General features: G+C 48.0%; 1 long non-coding RNA gene across 1 annotated transcript in view; it reads right to left on the bottom strand.

Moving 5' to 3' along the window:
- Positions 1-18,126, bottom strand: part of LOC310674053 — a 220,604-nt gene extending 202,478 nt beyond the window's left edge. Inside the window, exon 1 of the long non-coding RNA XR_014509361.1 lies at positions 17,888-18,126. This is a non-coding gene — a long non-coding RNA (uncharacterized lncRNA). The remainder of the gene's footprint in view (positions 1-17,887) is intronic.
- Positions 18,127-20,131: the final 2,005 nt, after the last annotated feature.

Raw genomic sequence — 20,131 nt, 5'->3', positions numbered from 1 at the left:
GGCAAGCAGGATCCAAGCACAAGAGAGCCCTCTTGAATTTGCCCAGCCCTCTTTTAAAGCCATCCAGGTTGGTGGCCGTCCCTGGCTCTTGTGGGAGTGAGTTCCATAGACTAACTCTGCGCTGCATGGAAAAAGTCTTCCTTTCCCCTGTCCTGAATCTTCCACCATTCCACTTCAGTGGATGCCCACGAAGGCATCTAGAATCTTTCCTGTTACAGGTATTAGATTAAAGGGCCCAGACGGAAACGATTAGCGCTGTGAATAGGTCACTCCGCTCTTTTCTTGTACACATTTGGGAAGTGCTTAGAAATGTCACGAGCAAAGTGCTCCCTTTATATCTCGTGGCCTTTTAGGACCACAGCTTACAAAAGAAGTTTTCTTCTGTGCTTGTATGCGAGTGTCTATTGGCCAGCTGGGAAAAGGACTTCCTTTGTTTGGCGAAAAGAGGATTTCAGAAGCCACGCTAAATCTGTTAGTCTTGGAGGTGCCACAGGACTCTTTACAGTTTTCCTGCCCTCATTTGCACAACCTCTCTATAAAGACTGAAATTAGCATTCCACTAAAAGGGGGCTAAGGGCACTATGAGTTAAACCGCAGAGCCTAGGGCTTGCCGATCGGAAGGTCGGTGGTTTGTCCCTGATCCTGCCCACCTAGCAGTTCGAAAGCACGTCAAAGTGCAAGTAGATAAATAGGTACCACTCCGGCGGGAAGGTAAACGGTGTTTCCATGCGCTGCTCTGGTTCGCCAGAAGCGGCTTAGTCCTGCTGGCCACATGACCCGGAAGCTGTATGCCGGCTCCCTCGGCCAGTAAAGCAAGATGAGTGCCGCAACCCCAGAGTCATCTGCAACTGGACTTAACCGTCAGGGGTCCCTTTACCTTTACCTAAAATGGGGGTATGATATCCCATAGTGATGATGGAAGTATTCAGCAGACTTTTCAAACTCCTCTGTTCATTCCAAATATTTATCCTCCCTGTGCCAACTCTATCAGGGTTCCCTTGCTTCTTTTCTATTCTTTAGGACAGTTTCACACAGAGTAGACCTGTTGAAATTAATGGACCTAACTTAGCCATGTCTGTTGATTTCCATGGGTCTACTCTGAGTAAAACCTCATTTTATATTTACTTATAACCTGCCTTTTCCCACCGGGCCAAGATTCAAGGCGTCTCGCACAAATTAAAACAATACTGACAAAATACAAGACACTAAGAACATATGAAAGATAATCATTTTAAAAGTAATTAAACTAAAACCATATAAACAATAAAAAAACACCAAAATCTGTACAGATAATAAAAACAGTACAGCACTGTTATAACCCACTTCCTTTAACAATAATATAGCTAGTGTTTTAAACTACAACTCCCATCAGTCCCAATCATTATGGCCACACGGTGGTGCTTGTGGGAATTATAGTCCAAAACATCTGGTGCGCACCCAAGTTGGCAAAGACCCACCTCAATGTTCCCCTTCCCCTCTGCCTCCAGAGCTGAGTTGCCTCCAGCCCACCCGCAGCGAGACCCCTTCTCTGAAAAGATGCCTCCAGCCTCCTCCCACCCGCAACACAAGGACAAAAGCGAGGAAGACAATATTACGCCACACTGATGCCTGTCAGGCTCCAGGAGAGTCCTCTGAGGAATAAGAAAGGTTTGGTGTACTTATAAATAATTGGCTGCGCTTGGCTCCTGTGGGATGCTTCCATGCACAGAGAGACAACACAATTTGATCACAGGTGCCACTGGAGGAATACGGCAGGTTTGCAAGGCTCTGTTGCCTAATATCATTTGAGTGCTCTGCTCCTCAGGTTCCTTGAATTCTGCATGAGACAAGGACAGGAATCCAGGTCTTCTCCTTGTTTGTTTTCCAAGGCAGGGGTCTATTACCCAACAGAGGGTGGCAAACCAAACCACATTGTCCTCTGGGAACCTTAAAAAAATGCTCAGGTGAGTTCTGTGGGATGTAACATCACTGAAACAGTCAAATGCAACATGTCCTGTTTGCCCAGAGTGGACACACAGGGAGGACTTCCTGTCACACCTGGTCTGGAGCTTCCTCTCCCTGTGTGTGACCAGGGTGTGACCCTGGCAGACCCTATAAAGGGGCTAGTCATGAAGCCATCTTTCTCTTGTGTCTCTTGATCCCATCTCTTCTTGAGGCCTTTTGCTGTCTGCTGGGTCTCAGCCAGCAGCACATGGGCTCATCCCTCACATAAGATGAAGCCACACTTTTCTCTGAAACTGTAACTACAAGCTCAAGCCTGTAGGCCTCAAGGACCATACTGTGAACTGAATGTAAGTAAACCAAATCATTACTTTTTTAAAAAGAGTGCTGCGTCAGTATTGTTTTTAAGAGGGAATTAAAGGGGGTTTAGGGACACAGGTGGCGCTGTGGGTTAAACCACTGAGCCTCTTGGGCTCGGTGGTTCGAATCCCCGTGACGGGGTGAGCTCCTGTTGCTCAGTCCCAGCTCATGCCAACCTAGGAGTTCGAAAGCACGTCAAGTGCAAGTAGATAAATAGGTACCGCTCCGGCAGGAAGGTAAGCAGCGTTTCCGTGCGCTGCTCTGGTTTGCCAGAAGTGGCTTAGCCATGCTGGCCACATGACCCGGAAGCTGTACGCCGGCTCCCTCAGCCAGTAAAGCGAGATGAGCGCCGCAACCCCAGAGTCGGCCACGACTGGACCTAATGGTCAGGGGCCCCTTTACCTTTTAAAGGGGGGTTACCAGGAACAACCCAATCTGGACAAGCCAGACTGGATTGCTTAACTCAAATGATTCTAACAAATCCATCACCTAACTTCCTGCAATGTGCAAGAGAATGTGCTCTGGTTCTGCTTCTTCTTTGGCGATCCCTCGTAGCCGAGTAAGATTGTCTTCCATAAACACGGTTTTAACAATGAATCCGTAAGTGATTGTGGAGGCCAATTCTGGATCCACACGTCATTCCACAGTGGGGACATAGGCTTCTGGGCGGGAGTTGATCACGGTGAGGGTTTGCCAAGCGTGCCTTCCTCTTAGCACATTTCTCCCTTGCGTCCTGAGTTTGAAGAAGAAGAAGAGTTTGGATATGATATCCCACTTTATCACTACCCAAAGGAGTCTCAAAGTGGCTAACAATCTCCTTTCCCTTCCTGCCCCACAACACTCTGTGAGGTGAGTGGGGCTGAGAGACTTCAGAGAAGTGTGACTGGCCCAAGGTCACCCAGCAGCTGCAAGCGGAGGAGCGGAGAGGCGAACCTGGTTCACCAGATTACGAGTCTATTGCTCTTAACCACTACACCACGCTGGCTCGAGTGTCTTCAAAGCCCATGACACCTTTGGTGAAGGATGTTCTCCAACATCCACACCACCCCCAGCGGGGGGGGGGGGGGCAGGTGAAGCAGGGGAGGGGAACCTTGGGTCCAGTGTCATAGACTGGTTGGACAGAGGAATGGTGGAAGGAACCAGCTGAGGAACTATCAAGGGAAGAAGGCTCAGAGCCTGGGAGGTGGGATGGTGATGAGCGATCAGAGGCAGCAGACTGGGAAGAAAAGCTGTCGGAGGCTGAAGGGGTAACAGGGCTTAGTGAGCTGGGAGAGTTTGTGGCAGAGAGAAGTCAAGAACCGGAAGCTGAAGCAGAGGAAGAGGGAGGCTAAGAGGCAGAGGTGAGCCAGGCTGGGGAAGGCTGCTGCACCAGGCTCCCCTCTTCCTGTGACACCCAGAACCAGAAGAGGCATGAAAAGGGAGGAGCAAAGGCAGGCTGCACACAGGCTCAGTCTCTGATTGCTTGGAAGAAGCCCTGGGAAGGAGGAGACCTAGACGGCTGTGGGGACGAAGGGAGTTTTAATCTCAGCCACTGGCTTCGTGGACCTGCAAGGCAACAAGCTGCTGTGCTCATGAGGCCTGAAACTCTGTCCAGTCTGTGAAGATCATGTTCTGCTAATAAAGAGTTAACTCCAGTGTTGAAGTGTGTGATTTACTGGCTGGCTGGCTGGCTCCTTGACACCCAGGGGCCATATGCAGACCTCCAGTGCTCTCTCTATGGCCATCCAAACTCTCCCCAGGCCACGCCCTCTATCTCCAGGCCACACCCCCTCGCCGGCCCTGCTTCACAACCCAAGTTACCTGGCTGGAATGTGTCCGTGAGTTCTAACCACGTCCCTTGCTTGTCTGAGTGGAGGATAGAGATTAGCTTACCACCGACTATACCCATGGAGTATAGCCATTGACCTGAGGAGAGAGGTAAGGCAGCCTTCCAGAGTCCAGCGAGCAAGTGATCCAAAGAGCAAGAGGCAGGAAAATAAAGGGGAGATTCAGGACCATGGACAGAGCATGGGATGCTGCTGCTGGTAATCTTGAGTGTTGAGCTAGTCGTGAGTGTTGCTTCAGCACTGGTCAGGCGCTCCCCACCACCACAAGGACTGAAAGACCATCACACCCTAAGTTTTAAGTCAGATTCTCCTTTCTTGCAATGTGAATTCTTGGTTTGGGTCCTCCATTCTGGAGCGGCAGAAAACAAGCTTGCTCCATCCTCCATGTGGCAGCCCTTTAGATATTCTGATCCATTTCCTCCTTAATATTGACTTTAGGAGTGGATTCCCTGGTAAACCCTAACCTTTAGTGTTAAATCACAAGGCCAGCCAATTGCCTCTCAAACAGCTGATGATGCTTCTCCTCCCCCCCCCCCTTTTGCAAACACCATAAAGTCAGGCACAGCTGTGCTGCCCAACAAAGTCAAAAGGAGCTGGGGTTTTATTCGCTAATTAAAAATCTCCTAGCAGCCAAGTCTGTGCTGTCTGGAGGCAGATCAGATGTCTGCAGAGTTACCAAAACCGAGACGGTTCTCTTGGTTCCCAAAACCCATCAGCATGGAAAGTTCCATGGCCAGGTGCTCAGAGAACCATCTCACACACCAGTCCTACTTTCGCTTGATCTGTATTTTGGTAATAATAATAATAATAATAATAATAATAATAATAATAATAATATATTATGTATAACCCACACATCTGGCTGGGTTTCCCCAGCCACTCTGGGCGGCTTCCAACACAGTAATGCATCAAACATTAAAAGCTTCCCTAAACAGGGCTGCCTTTAGATGTCTTCTAAAAGTCTGGTAGTTGTTCTTCTCTTTGACATCTGGTGGGAGGGCGTTCCACAGGGAGGGCACCACCACCGAGAAGGCCCTCTGCCTGGTTCCCTGCAACTTGGCTTCTCGCAGGGAGGGAACCGCCAGAAGGCCCTCGGTGCTGGACCTCAGTGTCCGAGCAGAATGATGGGGGTGGAGACGCTCCTTCAGGTATACCAGTGTTATGTGGTCTCGGCGGCTGCTCCCAGTCACCAGTCTAGCTGCTGCATTCTGGATTAGTTGTAGTTTCCTGGTCACCTTCAAAGGTAGCCCCACGTAGAGCGCATTGCGGTAGTCCAAGCGGGAGATAACCAGAGCATGCACCACTCTGGCAAGACAGTCCACTGGCAGGTAGGGTCTCAGCCTGCGTACCAGATGGAGCTGATAAACAGCTGCCCTGGACACAGAACTGACCTGCGCTTCCATGGACAGCTGTGACTCCAGAATGACTCCCAGGCTGCGCACCTGGTCCTTCAGGGGCAAGTTGCCCCATTCAGGACCAGGGAGTCCTCCACACCCGCCCACCTCCTGTCCCCCAAAAACAGTACTTCTGTCTTGTCAGGATTCAACCTCAATCTGTTAGCCACCATCCATCCTCCAACTGCCTCCAGGCACTCCAGATATTGGTTGCATTGTGTGCAGATTAATTCCCCTGGGATTTTCTCATTGTCTCGTGGCTGGAGATGCTGAGAGCTGGACTTGGGACCTTCTGCTTGCTCTTCCACTGAGCTCTGCTCCCTCCCCACTTTGGCTTTCCAGGGGCAGGGAGTCTTGTTTGCAGAGGCACCGAAATACTTCCTGAAAAACCTGTGAAGGGAAATATTACTCTTCTGTGTGCCTGTTTTCAGCCATTACTTCGCCAGACTGCTGCTGCTGCTGAGGCACCATCTAGTTGTCAGTGTGCTCCCAGCCAATCAGGAACCAGTGCTTGTGTGGGCAATCGTGTGCTGATGTCATGGGCAGAGTGTGAGCCAAACTTCCTGGACTGGTCCCACTGGGAAGCCGAGTCAACCAGCAAAGGGAGGGCAGCTCTCCATTGGCCTCCGTAAAACAACAGCATCTCCCAGCATGTTCTCCTGTGCGAGCTTCTCAGAAAAGATGAAGAGGGAAGAAGACCATGCCCAGGAGGATTTCCCGGTAGATGGGACTCTGGGGAGGCTAGGAGATTTTGCACGCTCTCTGAGCCACGCAAGGCATCTGTTGCTGCCTCCGAAACCGGACCTTGATTTGTAACATAGTTAAAAGCAGCAAAATGGAGATTTGATTAAGGGAACATCTGGCGCCTGTTTGTTTAAATGCTCAAAAGTCATTTATCACACTGTAGCTCGCTGTGGCTCTTCTCCAGGGGAGTTGAGACATTGGGACAACGGACAAGTGAGCAGGAGCCTTGCTCTGTGATCGACTGCCGTTCATGAATCGTTATCTCCGTCCAAAACAGACGAAGGCCTCTCATTTCCCGGCAGTGGTCCTTAATAGCTATGCCATCACACAGCTGCTCCCAGTCATGTCAATGGAGCTTGTGCAAGAGAAATAGCCAGAAGGCCAAGCCCTTGCATAGTTAATAAAGGTAAAGGGACCCCTGACTGTTAGGTCCAGTCGCGGACGACTCTGGGGTTGCGGCGCTCATCTCGCTCAATAAGCCAAGGGAGCCGGCGTACAGCTTCCGGGTCATGTGGCCAACATGACTAAGCCGCTTCTGGTGAACCAGAGCAGAGCAAGGAAACGCCGTTTACCTTCCCGCCGGAGCGGTACCTATTTATCTACTTGCACTGGTGTGCTTTCGAACTGCTAGGTTGGCAGGAGCTGGGACCAAGCAACGGGAGCTCACCCCGTTGCGGGGATTCGAACCGCCAACCTTCCGATCGGCAAGCCCTGGGCTCTGTGGTTTAACCCACAGTGCCACCCGCATCCCTTGCTTGCATAGTTAACCTAATCTTATTTTCAGAACTTTGGACCGCCATTTTTTCCGAGGTTTATTTTCAGATTGAGAGTCACTTAAAATAAAACTTAAAAAAACCCCTAGGGCAATCTTCCATCCTAGCACTGCAGCACCTACCAGTCTGCCAGATCGCCACCTGCAGTTGTGGGCACCACAGTTTGAGAAGGATATGGACAAGCTTGGAGGGGTGCAGAGGAGGGTGACCAAGGTGATCAAGGGTCTGGAAACCAAGCCAGATGAGGAACGGTTGAAGGAGCTGGATATGTTTAGCCTGCAGAAGAGGAGAGACGGAAAGGTGGCGTGATGGCCATTTTCAAATACAGGCGACTCCTCACCTATACACGCTCTCTCCAAAAATGCTGTATCCAAAAATATACACAGCTGGAATGGAAGCTCTGGGGCCGGCAGGTGGTGTTTTAAATACCCCACAGTGCTGATAGGGAGGGGTGGGGTAGCTCAGGCGGGGGGGGCAGTGGCTGGCCCAAAGTCACACCCAATGAGCTTCATGTCTGAGCAGGGATTTGAACCAGGTCTCTCCCAGTTCCTAGTCCAACGTTATAACCACTACACCACACTGGTGTAATGGGAGCAATTAAAGACAAACTACAGCGGTACCTTGGTTCTCAAATGCCTTGGTACTCAAACAACTTGGAACCCAAACACTGCAAACCCAGAAGTAAGTGTTCCGGTTTGCGAACTTTTTTTGGAAGGCGAACATGCTCCGTTTGGAGTGTTACGCTTCCAATTTGAGTGCCACACTTCCATTTTGAGTGTTATGCTGTCTGTTTTTGCTATTTATTTTGCATTTTTGTTTCACAGCTCTTTTTCATTTTGTTTTTGTGACTGTGTGGAACCCAGTTCAGCTACTGATTGATTGATAGATTGTGTGACTGCAGTGCATTGTTTATTGCTTTCATTTTATGGATCAATGCTCCTTTTAGATAGTAAAATTCATGTTAAATTGCTGTTTTAGGGGTTGTTTTTAAATGGAACTGATTAATCAGTTTTGCATTACTTTCTATGGGATAGTGTGCATTGGTTTTGGAACGCTTTGGTTTTGGAACGGACTTCTGGAACAGATGAAGTTTGAGAACTGAGGTACCACTGCAGTTTAAAACAACCATTAAAATACAGCAGAACACATTTAGAACCAGCAATTAAGATACAGTTTGCCTTGTCTGAACCTAGTTTCCAAAGGCCTCTCTGCTGGCAAAATGATAACTTCTCTAGGAGGGAAATCATAAGGCTTTTAATAATGCTGTATTTCCTCCAGGGTCCTCCAGAACTACACCTGGATGCAGAGGTAGCGTCTGTAGCAAGGATGTCTTAGGCTGACTCACCTGCTATGACCCTTCCTGGAGAGGAATGACCAAGTGATTCATGCCTTAGTCACATCGAGATCGGACCACTGTCATGTGCTTCATGAACTCACATAAGCATGCCTTGGGAAACTGCAACCGGCTCAGAAGACAACTGGAAGTCGGGGAGAGCTCAGCCCATGCAGGCCGTTTGAGTTGCAAGTCAGGGAAAAGGGCTGCTCTTGTACCCAGGCCCTGCTTGCAGCCTTTGCACTGAGACATGTGGCTGGCCGCTGTGAGAAGACAATGGACTGTCCCCCAACTGGACAGGATTCAAGCACAAGAGCAAAGTCCCCTCCTATACGTAGTTTCGAGTAGCTGGGGTTCAGAAGCAATGGTTTCTCCAACCATGGAAGCAGAAGGTTAACGGCGTTTCCGTGCGCTGCTCTGGTTCACCAGAAGCGGCTTAGTCATGCTGGCCACATGACCCGGAAGGTGTACGCCGGCTCCCTCGGCCAGTAAAGCGAGATGAGCGCCGCAACCCCAGAGTCAGTCACGACTGGACCTAATGGTCAGGGGTCTCTTTACCTTTACCGTCAAAGGTTGTTTTCTGCTGCTCCAGAGAAGCGGACACGGAGCAATGGATCCAAACTACAAGAAAGAAGATTCCACCTAAACATTCGGAAGAACTTCCTGACAGTAAGAGCTGTTTGACAGTGGAATTTGCTGCCAAGGAGTGTGGTGGAGTCTCCTTCTTTGGAGGTCTTTAAGCAGAGGCTTGACAACCATATGTCAGGAGTGCTCTGATGGTGTTTCCTGCTTGGCAGGGGGTTGGACTCGATGGCCCTTGTGGTCTCTTCCAACTCTATGATTCTATGATTCTATAATTCTATGACAATGGGGTTGCGACACTCACCTCTCTTTCAGGCTGAGGGAGCCGGCATTTGTCCGCAGACGGGTGCCTGATGATCGTCTTCCAAAGCAACTACTCTATTCAGAACTATAAAATGGAAAGCGTAACGCTGGTGGTCAACAAAAGAGGTTTAAAGACTGTCTCAAGGCAAATCTAAAAAAATAAACTGGTATAAACACTAACAATTGGGAAACACTCGCCTGTGAGCGCTGCAGTTGGAGAATAGCCTTTACCAAAGGTGTCATGGGCTTTGAAGATGCTCAAACTCAGGACACAAGGGAGAAACGTGCTAAGAGGAAGGCACGCTTGTCAAATCCACACTGTGGTCGACTCCTGCCTGGAAACCAATGTCCCCACTGTGGAAGGACGTGTGGGTTCAGAATTGGCCTCCACAGTCACTTAGGGACTCACCGTTAAGATCGTGTTCATGAATCTTCATGATCACCAAAGAAAAAGACAGACAGCTTTCCAGGTCATGTGGCCAGCAGGACTAAACCGTTTCTGGCACAACGGGACACCGTGATGGAAACCAGAGCGCATGGAAATGCCATTTACCTTCCCGCTGGAGTGGTACCTATTTATCTACTTGCACTGGCCTGCTTTCGAACTGCTAGAGTGGCAGGAGCTGGGACAGAGCAATGGGAGCTCAGCCCGTTGCTGGGATTCAAACAGCTGACCTTCTGATCGGCAAGTCCAAGAGGCTCAGTGGTTCTCCCTGCAGCCTTGAAACCTGACCAGAAGCGACTCACAGGTGCAGAGAACAGCTGCATTCTCCTGACTGATGCTGCCTGTGCCATTTGCAGGACTGCAGCTGCTAAAATGCAGCCCTTTCTCAGGCCGAACCTTGTCAACTATTTCGCAGCAAAGAGCAACGTGTGCTCGCCCATCGCCAAATGTCACGCAGCTGCAAGCAGAGTCTGCTTCCATGCACCTTGTCCAAAAGAGCAGAGGGTACAGTGATCTGGGTGGCTTCGTCTTGCGGTTCCACAGGCGCCCAAATTCTGCGTCCCGGCAAACAGCCTCCCGTCAGATGTCAAGGAAACAAACAACTATTTTACTTTTAGAAGATGGCAGCCCTGCAGAGAGAAGTTTTTTTAAAACGTTCGAAGTTTTATTGTGTTTTTAATATTTTGTTGGGAACTGTCCAGAGTGGCTGGGGAAACCCAGTCAAATGGCCAGCATATAAATAAAACCACTATTAACAGTATTATTAGCCACATTCCATTATCCCAGTTGTCTTTGTCCATGGAGTTTTCTTGGCAGGGATACTGGAGTGGCTTGCCGGTTCCTCCTCCAGGTGGATCACGTTTGGTCAAAACTCTCCACTATGACCCGTCCATCTTGGGTGGCCCTGCACGGCATAGTTCATAGCTTTTCTGAGTTATTCAAGCCCCTTCACCACGGCAAGGAAGACAGCATTTTAAAAAGCAGAGACATCACCTTGCCAACAAAGGTCCATATAGTTAAAGCTCTGGTTTTCCCAGTAGTGATGTATGGAAGTGAGAGCTGGACCATAAAGAAGGCTGATCGCCAAAGAATGGATGCTTTTGAATTCTGGTGCTGGAAGAGGCTCTGGAGAGTCCCATGGACTGCAAGAAGATCAAACGCATCCATTCTTAAGGAAATCAGCCCTGAGTGCTCCCTGGAAGGACAGATCCTGAAGCTGAGGCTCCAAGACTTTGGCCACCTCATGAGAAGAGAAGACTCCCTGGAAAAGACCCTGATGTTGGGAAAGATGGAGGGCACAAGGAGAAGGGGACGACGGAGGACGAGATGGCAGGACAGTGTTATAGAACAGGGGTCAGAAACCTTTTTCAGCAGTGGGCCTATCCACTGTCCCTCAGACCTTGTGGGGGGGGCCGGACTATATTTTGAACAAACTAATAAAAATGAATGAATTCCTATGCCCCACAAATAACCCAGAGACAACAAAGGAAAAGTGGGACATTCCGGGATCAAATCAGAAACCGGGACGGCTTCTCTAAATCAGGGATTTCCAAGGAAAATAGGGGCACTTGGAGGGTCTGCTATAAATGGATCTTGTCTATCTAGATGTGTGTGTGTGTGGATATATATATATATATAGAGAGAGAGAGAGAGAGAGAGAGAGAGGGAGAGGGACGCGGGTTGTGCTGTGGGTTAAACCACAGAGCCCAGGGCTTGCCGATCAGAAGGTCGGCGGTTCGAATGCGACGGGGTGAGCTCCCGTTGCTCGGTCCCTGCTCCTGCCTACCTAGCAGTTCGAAAGCACACCAGTACAAGTAGATAAATAGGTACCGCTCTGGCAGGAAGGTAAACGGAGTTTCCGTGCGCTGCTCTGGTTCGCCAGAAGCGGCTTAGTCCTGCTGGCCACATGACCCGGAAGCTGTACGCCGGCTCCCCTCAGCCAAGAAAGCGAGATGAGCGCCGCAACCCCAGAGTCGGCCACGACTGGACCTAATGGTCAGGGGTCCCTTTACCTTTACCTTGAGAGAGAGAGAGAGAGAGAGAGAGAGAGTGCTAGGAAGGTGCTGGTTGGACCTTTGTGCACCCCGGCAGTTCCCAACCCCCAAAAACACACCCCCAGGCTGGCCTTGACGATGGCAAACCTGCTTCCAGGAGCTCACAGCCGCCGCCAGACCCCCACGGAAAAGAAAACCCTTATGCACAATACTTGGCAACCGCCTCGGGGACAAAAGCTCTCTTCCCACGACAGGTGCTGCCGTCTCCCTTCCATGCCTGGAACCAGCCTGGGCTTGTTCCATGGAAATTTTGGGAGCTGGCCAGGATGCTGAAAGCCCCCTGCATGGTGGGGGCAGCTATTTTTTGCTTTCTCTCTGCCCCCCCCCTCCCTCCGGCAGCCAGCTGCTTCTCTTGTGGCCAGGACGCTGGCACGGGACAGACAATTCGCAGGCTGTTTGCGTCCCTGTTTTCCAGAGGAAATCTGAGCAGGGCAGGCCCTAGCCTGCCAATAAAACACAATAATTTGCCAGCCGGGTGCCTATATTTAGACGCCTGACAGGTGGCGGGGCTGGGAAGAGCAGGGGAGCCAAATCCGAGCCCTGCCCCTCCGAGGGGAGCAGCGGCTACGAGGCCTTGCTGCCGCCCCAGCGATCAAGGGGATGGAGAAATTCATGGAAGAGCAGAGAGCCATCCATGACTCTTAGCTCCAAATGAGAATAGTAATAGTGATAGTGATAATAATAATAATTTTATTTATTTATTTACACCCTGCCCTTCCCAGCCAGAACCAGGCTCAGGGCGGCTAACACCAGTAAAATTACAATAAGATATAATAGGAAAGGGGGGGGAAAACATTTAAAATACGGGTTAGAATGCAATTTAAAATGCAGCCTCATTTTAAAAGTAGCCAACAGATCAAGACCATAAGGGGAGGGGAACATAAGGGTCAGACTGAGTCCAAACCAAAGGCCAGGAGGAACAGCTCCGTCTTGCAGGCTCTGCGGAAAGATGTCAAGTCCTGCAGGGCCCTAGTCTCTTGGGACAGAGCGTTCCACCAAGTCGGGGCCAGGGCTGAAAAGGCCCTGGCCCTAGTTGAGACCAATCTAACCACCTTGTGACCTCCAAAATGTTGTCATTTGTGGATTTTAAGGTCCTCCGCGGGGTATACCAGGAGAGGCGGTCCCGTAGGTACGTGGGTCCTAGGCTTTGTTCCGCCTCCACAGGCAGTGGTGCTTCTGAATGCTCATTGGTGGAAAGCACAGCAGGGGGGAATTGCTCCTGTGTTCGAATCCTACTTGTGGGTTTTCCACTGGGGTCACTGTGAGCAGAGGATGCCGGACTAGAGGGGCCTTTGCCCTGACCCAGAAGGTTCTCATTGTTCTTATTACTTATTTCATGAAAATTTTATACTGCTTGTTGTAAAAACAACAACAACAATAACAAAAACTCAAAGCAGTTTACAAAAGAAAAAACAGTGGAATCAGGGGGGAAATTAATAATAATAATAATAATAATAATAATAATAATAATAATAATAATAAATGTTATTCTATACCCCACCCTCCCCGGACAGAGCTGGGCTTAGGGCGGCTAACACCAATAAAATCACAGTAAAAACATAATAGGGTGAAGAAGAAAAACACCAATTTAAAATACAGTTTAAAATACAGGTTAAAATGCAGCCTCATTTTAAAAGTAGCCGATAGACAACCATCATAATCATATTTCTAGCCAAAGTCAAAATACTAAAACAGATTAAAATCACCTCAACTTTCTAAGCAACTGGGTAAGCTTGTTGAGACAAGACTGCTTTTATTTTATTTTATTTATTTATTTATTTATTTATTTAAATTTCTATACTGCTCTATTCCCAGAGATCACAGGGCAGTTCACAGAAGAAAAAAAACACAACATATATAATCAGAATAAAAACAACAACCCAATAACACGCTCCAAGAAAAGAGCCTCATTTTAAAAGGTCATAGGATGCCAATCAGATCAGCCAAAGGCCTGGTTAAAAAGGAACGTTTTTGCCTGGCACCTAAAGGTGTATAATGAAGGCACCAGGCGGAATTCCCTGGGGAGAGCATTCCACAGACGGGGAGCCACTGCAGAGAAGGCCCTGCTCTCGTGTGGCCACCCTCCAGACCTCTCGAGGAGGAAGCACACTTTTTAAGCAGGTGCTGAAAAGAGCGCAGTGAAGGCAGTGAGGCCAATGCTTCCTTCCTTTCCTCTGAAGTGTGATGGGTAAAAAACAAAAAGGGGCCCAGCGGTAGCCAGGAGTTGCTGCCACCGGCAGGTCTATGGGACATGCAACAGAAAAGAAAAGGGGAGTGGGAAGCATTTTCATGCAATTTGCACCTTTCTCCAGCTTTCGGTTGGATGTCAATACCAAGCTTTGGATAAGAAAATAAAATGTTTTAAAGAGAAATCTTAGCTCTACTCTAATTAGAACTGCTCAGGATCACACCACGGGGTTAATGTTGTTGTTGTTGAGTCGTTTAGTCGTGTCCGCCTCTTCGTGACCCCCTGGACCAGAGCACGCCAGGCACTCCTGTCTTCCACCGCCTCCCGCAGTTTGGTCAAACTCATGCTGGTAGCTTAGAGAACACTGTCCCACCATCTCGTCCTCTGTCGTCCCCTTCTCCTTGCGCCCTCCATCTTTCCCAACATCAGGGTCTTTTCTAGAATGCTGGTGTGTTTTTCAAGTTCATTGCTGGCTTCGTTTTTCCTCTGAATGTTTTGAATGCTTTTACGAAATAAGATTCTTGTTTTATTCTTTTTGCAAGTGGCTTCAAGGGTGGGTGTGTTTTTAACAATCAAGTGGTATATAAAATGTATTAAATAAATCAATACGCAGTTCAGGTGTGGTTCCTTCATTGCAAAGGGTCCCTTGCACTTGGGGTCCAATCCAGCTCTACAGTTCTATGTTTTTTCCTTCCTCGGTGACATGATTATGGAGAAGGGGCAGGGCTCTAGTCACATGTTCCTTGGGGGTGTCTCCCCCACCCTGAACAATAGAATGATAGCGTTGGAACGGATGGAGTTTGTCTGACACCCAGCCATTATTTTGACCTACCAGTGTCAACAAAGGTCCGTATTGTAAAAGCTATGGTTTTCCCAGTAGTGATGTATGGAAGTGAGAGTTGGACCATAAAGAAGGCTGATCGCCGAAGAATTGACGCTTTTGAATTCTGGTGCTGGAGGAGACTCTTGAGAGTCCCATGGACTGCAAGAAGATCAAACCTCTCCATTCTGAAGGAAAACAGCCCTGAGTGCTCACTGGAAGGACAGATCGTGAAGCTGAGGCTCCAATACTTTGGCCACCTCATGAGAAGAGAAGACTCCCTGGAAAAGACCCTGATGCTGGAAAAGATGGAGGGCACAAGGAGAAGGGGACGACAGAGGACGAGATAGTTAGACAGTGTTCTTGAAGCTACAAACATGAATCTGACCAAACTGCGGGTGGCAGTGAAAGACAGGAGTGCCTGGCGTGCTCTGGTCCAGGGGGTCACAAAGAGTGGGACACGACTGAATGACTAAACAACAACAACAACAACCAGTGTCAAGACAAGGCTGTTCAAAGGGAGTGCTCTCCTGCTGATCATGCATGGTTTCTGCTACTTGTCGACTTGCAGTTTATGGGAAGAATAATCTCCTGGTTATCATCAGGAGATTATTCTCCCCTAAAACTGCAAGTCGACAAGTAGCAGAAACAATGTGTTATCTTAAACAGCATTTCCCAGCAGGACTGAAATTCTTTTCCATTTGCTCGTGTACTTTTTGACTTGTTTTATTTATTGTTTCTGACTTTTGTTATGTTGGTGATTATTTAAATCTTGTTACAGGTAGATAGCCATGTTGGTCTGCCATAGTCAAAACAAAATTTAAAAATTCCTTCCAGTAGCACCTTAGAAAATCACCTTGCCAACAAAGGTCCGTATAGTTAAAGCCATGGTTTTCCCAGTAGTGATGTATGGAAGTGAGAGCTGGACCATAAAGAAGGCTGATCGCCGAAGAATGGATGCTTTTGAATTCTGGTGCTGGAGGAGACTCTTGAGAGTCCCATGGACTGCAAGAAGATCAAACCTCTCCATTCTGAAGGAAACCAGCCCTGAGTGCTCACTGGAAGGACAGATCCTGAAGCTGGGGCTCCAAGACTTTGGCCACCTCATGAGAAGAGAAGACTCCCTGGAAAAGACCCCGATGTTGGGAAAGATGGAGGGCACAAGGAGAAGGGGACGACAGAGGATGAGATGGTGGGACAGTGTTCTCGAAGCTACCAGCATGAGTTTGACCAAAGTGCGGGACAGTGGAAGACAGGAGTGCCTGGCGTGCTCAGGTCCAGGGGGTCACGAAGAGTCAGACACGACTAAACAACTAAACAGCAACAACAGCAGCACCTTAGAGACCAGCTAAGTTTGTTATTAGTATGAGCTTTCGTGTGCATGTACACTTCTTCAGATACCAATAACAAAATTACCGTATTTTTCGCTCTATAAGACGCACCAGACCACAAGACGCACCTAGTTTTTGGAGGAGGAAAACAGGAAAAAAAATATTCTGAATCTCAGAAGCCAGAACAGCAAGAGGGATCGCTGTGCAGTGAAAGCAGCAATCCCTCTTGCTGTTCTGGCTTCTGGGACAGCTGCGCAGCCTGCATTCACTCCATAAGATGCACATACATTTCCCCTTACTTTTTAGGAAGGAAAAAGTGAGTCTTATAGAGCAAAAATACAGTAGTTGGTTTCTAAGGTGCTACTGGAAGGAATTTTTTTATTTTATGTAAATCTTGTCATGTTGTAAGCCACCTTGAGCATTGTTTTAACTAAGGAAAGGTGGCACAGAAATAAAATTATGATGATGATTTCAATCCTGTTTCACATCATGCCATTTCCGGAACACAAGCAAACTTTGCGCAGATCCTTGGCTCCGATTGTTTTCCTAAGGGCGCAACACGATAAGCTCCCCTCTTGCGCTTGTGAGAAGCATTTGATGCTTGTTCCCGCAACTGGGACTGAGCGGCTGTGCTTGTACGTGTGTCGCGCTTTGCTGTGTTACAGGGAGCCGCTGCTGAATTCTGTGCTCTGCGCAGGCGAAACTCATTCAGCTGGCTGGCTGCCTCGTCTGCGCTCTCCTCCTTGTTTCCCACAGGTCCAACCATATGCTCAAGCAAGCTTTAGTCAATCTGCACGGTGCCTGATGATCTGCCTTGTAATTACCTGTCTAAAGCAGCCCAGCGTTATGAGATGTTTGCCTGCGCAGGAACATTCTTCTCTTTCGTCTCATTTGCAGGCTTTTTTCCCTATCTAGGACAGTTTGCAGAGGCAGGTCTACCTGTTTGCAAGCGTGCAGATACAGCCGTGAGTGTCCTTTGACGTTGCAGTACGGAACGCTTGCTCTGACACCGTCCCCGCAAAATCAGCTGCTCCTAGGGATTTTAGAACCTGTTATCATGTGCAAAGCTCAATATTCATTATGAAAAGGGAGGTAATGGATCAGACTGCACGTTTTGCGGTTACAAAGCAGGAAATGGTTATTGCATGAGCCTGTGTCTTGTTTTGTTTTGCTTTTCAGTGGTTTATTCTGCAACAAGCCATTGATGCAATGATAGTGGGGAAGAGAATCATAGAATTATAGAATTGGAAGGGACCCTGAGGATCATCTAGTCCAACCCACTGCAATTATTATTATTATTATTATTATTATTATTATTATTATTATTTATACTCCACCCACCTGGCTGGGTTCTTAATGAAAGGGCTGATGCTATTCTGGTTTTCTTGTAATTACTGGTATGTTCTTAATAGATCTTAGATAGATAGATAGTTTTAATTCTATTAATGTTTAGTAGTTTTTAAATGGTTGTTACCTTTCAGTGTTTTTAGCTGTTCTGATCTGATCTGTAAGATGCCTTGTGTCCCTGTCAGGGGAAAAAGTGAGGTATAAAAAAAATATATAGCATCATCATCCAGTTGGTTAGAGCATGGTGCTGATAACATCAAGGTTGCGGGTTTGATCCCCGTATGAGACAGCTGCATATTTCTGCATCTTGAAAGACCTACATTGGCTCCACCCCCATTCTCCAGCCCAGACAAGCGAAGTTACAGGGAACCAGGCAGAAGGCCTTCTCGCTGGTGGCACCTGCCCTGTGGAACGCCCTCCCATCAAATGTCAAAGAAATAAACAACGACAGTGGTACCTCGGGTTACATACGCTTCAGGTTACAGACGCTTCAGGTTACAGACTCCGCTAACCCAGAAATAGTGCTTCAGGTTAAGAACTTTGCTTCAGGATGGGAACAGAAATAGTGCTCTGGCGGTGCGGCAGCAGTGGGAGGCCCCATAGCTAAAATGGTGCTTCAGGTTAAGAACAGTTTCAGGTTAAGAACAGACCTCCAGAACGAATTAAGTTCTTAACCCGAGGTACCACTGTATCTGACTTTTAGAAGACATCTGAAAGCAGCCATCTGAAAGCAGGGAAGTTTTCAATGTTTGATTTTTTTATTTATTGTGTTTTTAATACAGTCATACCTCGGGTTGAATGCGCTTCGGGTTGAGCACATTCGAGTTGCACTCCGCAGCAACCCGGAAGTAACGGATCGCGTTACTTCCGGGTTTCTCCGCTTGCGCATGCGCAGGCGCTCCAAATGACGTCAAGCGCATGCTCAGAAGCGGCGAAAAGCAATGCACACGTGCGCAGACGTGCAGTCGCTAGTTACGTTTGCTTCTAGATGCAAACGGGGCTCTGGACCAAATCCCATTCTTATCTAGAGGTACCACTGTATTCTGTTGGGAGCCACCCAGAGTGGCTGGGTATAAATAAGTTGTCGTTGTTGTTGTTGTTGTTGTTGTTGTTGTTACTAGTTTGAGACCTACCTTCTGGAGCAGGAGAAAACAAGCATGCTCCTTCTTCCATCATTGTCAAGCCATTGGATTCCAACTCCCACCATCCCTGACCATTAGCTATGCCCTTTGGGGCAGCCCTTCGGATGCTTGGAGATGGCTCTCATATCTCCTCTCAGTCTCCTCTTTTCCAGGCCCAACATCCCCAGCTCCTTCAACCATTCCTCATCAGGCTTGGCTTCTAGACCCCTGATCATCTCGGTCACCTTTCTCTACCCCAACCTCTCTCACCACCAAAGGAACACAAGTGAACAACACAAGCAACGCTGACACCAAACTCTACATACATTAAACATAATAGAAACACCGCCACCCGACCCCACCCCCATCCATCTTCCCTCTCTCCACCCCCCTTTTCTTTTTTCTTTCTTTTTCTTCTCTCCCTAATGCCTCAACAAATGAAATGGATTTGTAAAAATGTTACATGGAGAGGAAAAAAAATACGAGGCATTACACTTACTTCTGTAAAACAAGAAAATCCTTAATAAAATATCAAGATGGTAATATATATATATATATATATATATATATATATATATATATAGTGGGATGTAAACACAGGAGCAGTCAATGACAACATTCCTAGAGTGTACATGTTAGAACATGGGGAGGGATGTCAGTCCAGCAAGCAGGTAAACTTCCTGGGGACGGACTTCCTCTGCATGTGACCAGAGGTGGGTGTGGCCTCACCTGTGCAGGTAATGACAAAAGCACAGGGCAGGCAGCCATCTCTCTGTCTCTGCCATCTTCCTTCGATGAGGAAACATCTAAGCATGCCCTCTTGGCTCTCAGCCAAGAGAGGAGAAAAGGACTATCTTGCTACAAGATAGATTCTAAGTGTATGTAACCTTTTTTAAGCTGTCTGCCTTCTGGGATCATACTGTGCACAGAACGCGAGTAAACTCTTTTATACTTTTATAAAGACTGTGTCGTGTCTTGTATTTTAAGAGGGAACAAAGGGGAAATTACCAGAGTAATTATTATAGAGGTTCTAGCGAACCTGTGCACACGTTACCGTTGCGAACTTAAAAAGGGGAATGTTATAAACTCTGCTGATATTTTGGGAACTTGTTAGCACAAGTTGGATAAGGATATAATTAGTCAATATATCCTCTCCTGCACCCCAGAACATTCCCACAAATATCTCCTTCATTTGAGGGGGTTTTTTGTATTTGTTTTTTACTTTTGTTTTTTATTGGTTTTCACATATTACGTTACAATACAGATGTACCAAAGCCAACACCATTTCCTCCCCATCCCCCATACATTTACATTTCTATTTCCTCAATCCATCTTATTATCCTTTTCTCCTTCCTCCCACTTCCCTCCGCCCCCACTCAATTTCCTCCACATTAAACAATTTACAATAATCTTTGCATTCTACAATTGTCAGGGGTTCAGGAGCAGAGGCACAGGAAAGGGAGGAAATAGAGAGCGAGGGGGAGGAGTCCGAAGGAAATGTTAGCGATGACAGCGGTCCGAGGTCTCCGAGTCTTTCCAGCGAATCGGATGATTCACAGAAAGGGGCCC

This window comes from Podarcis tiliguerta (genome assembly GCF_965153285.1).
Source record: "Podarcis tiliguerta genome assembly, chromosome: 3".
Lineage (NCBI taxonomy): Eukaryota > Metazoa > Chordata > Lepidosauria > Squamata > Lacertidae > Podarcis > Podarcis tiliguerta.
The sequence above is the reverse complement of the archived record's forward strand: the minus strand, read 5'-3'. Positions and strand labels throughout refer to the sequence as shown.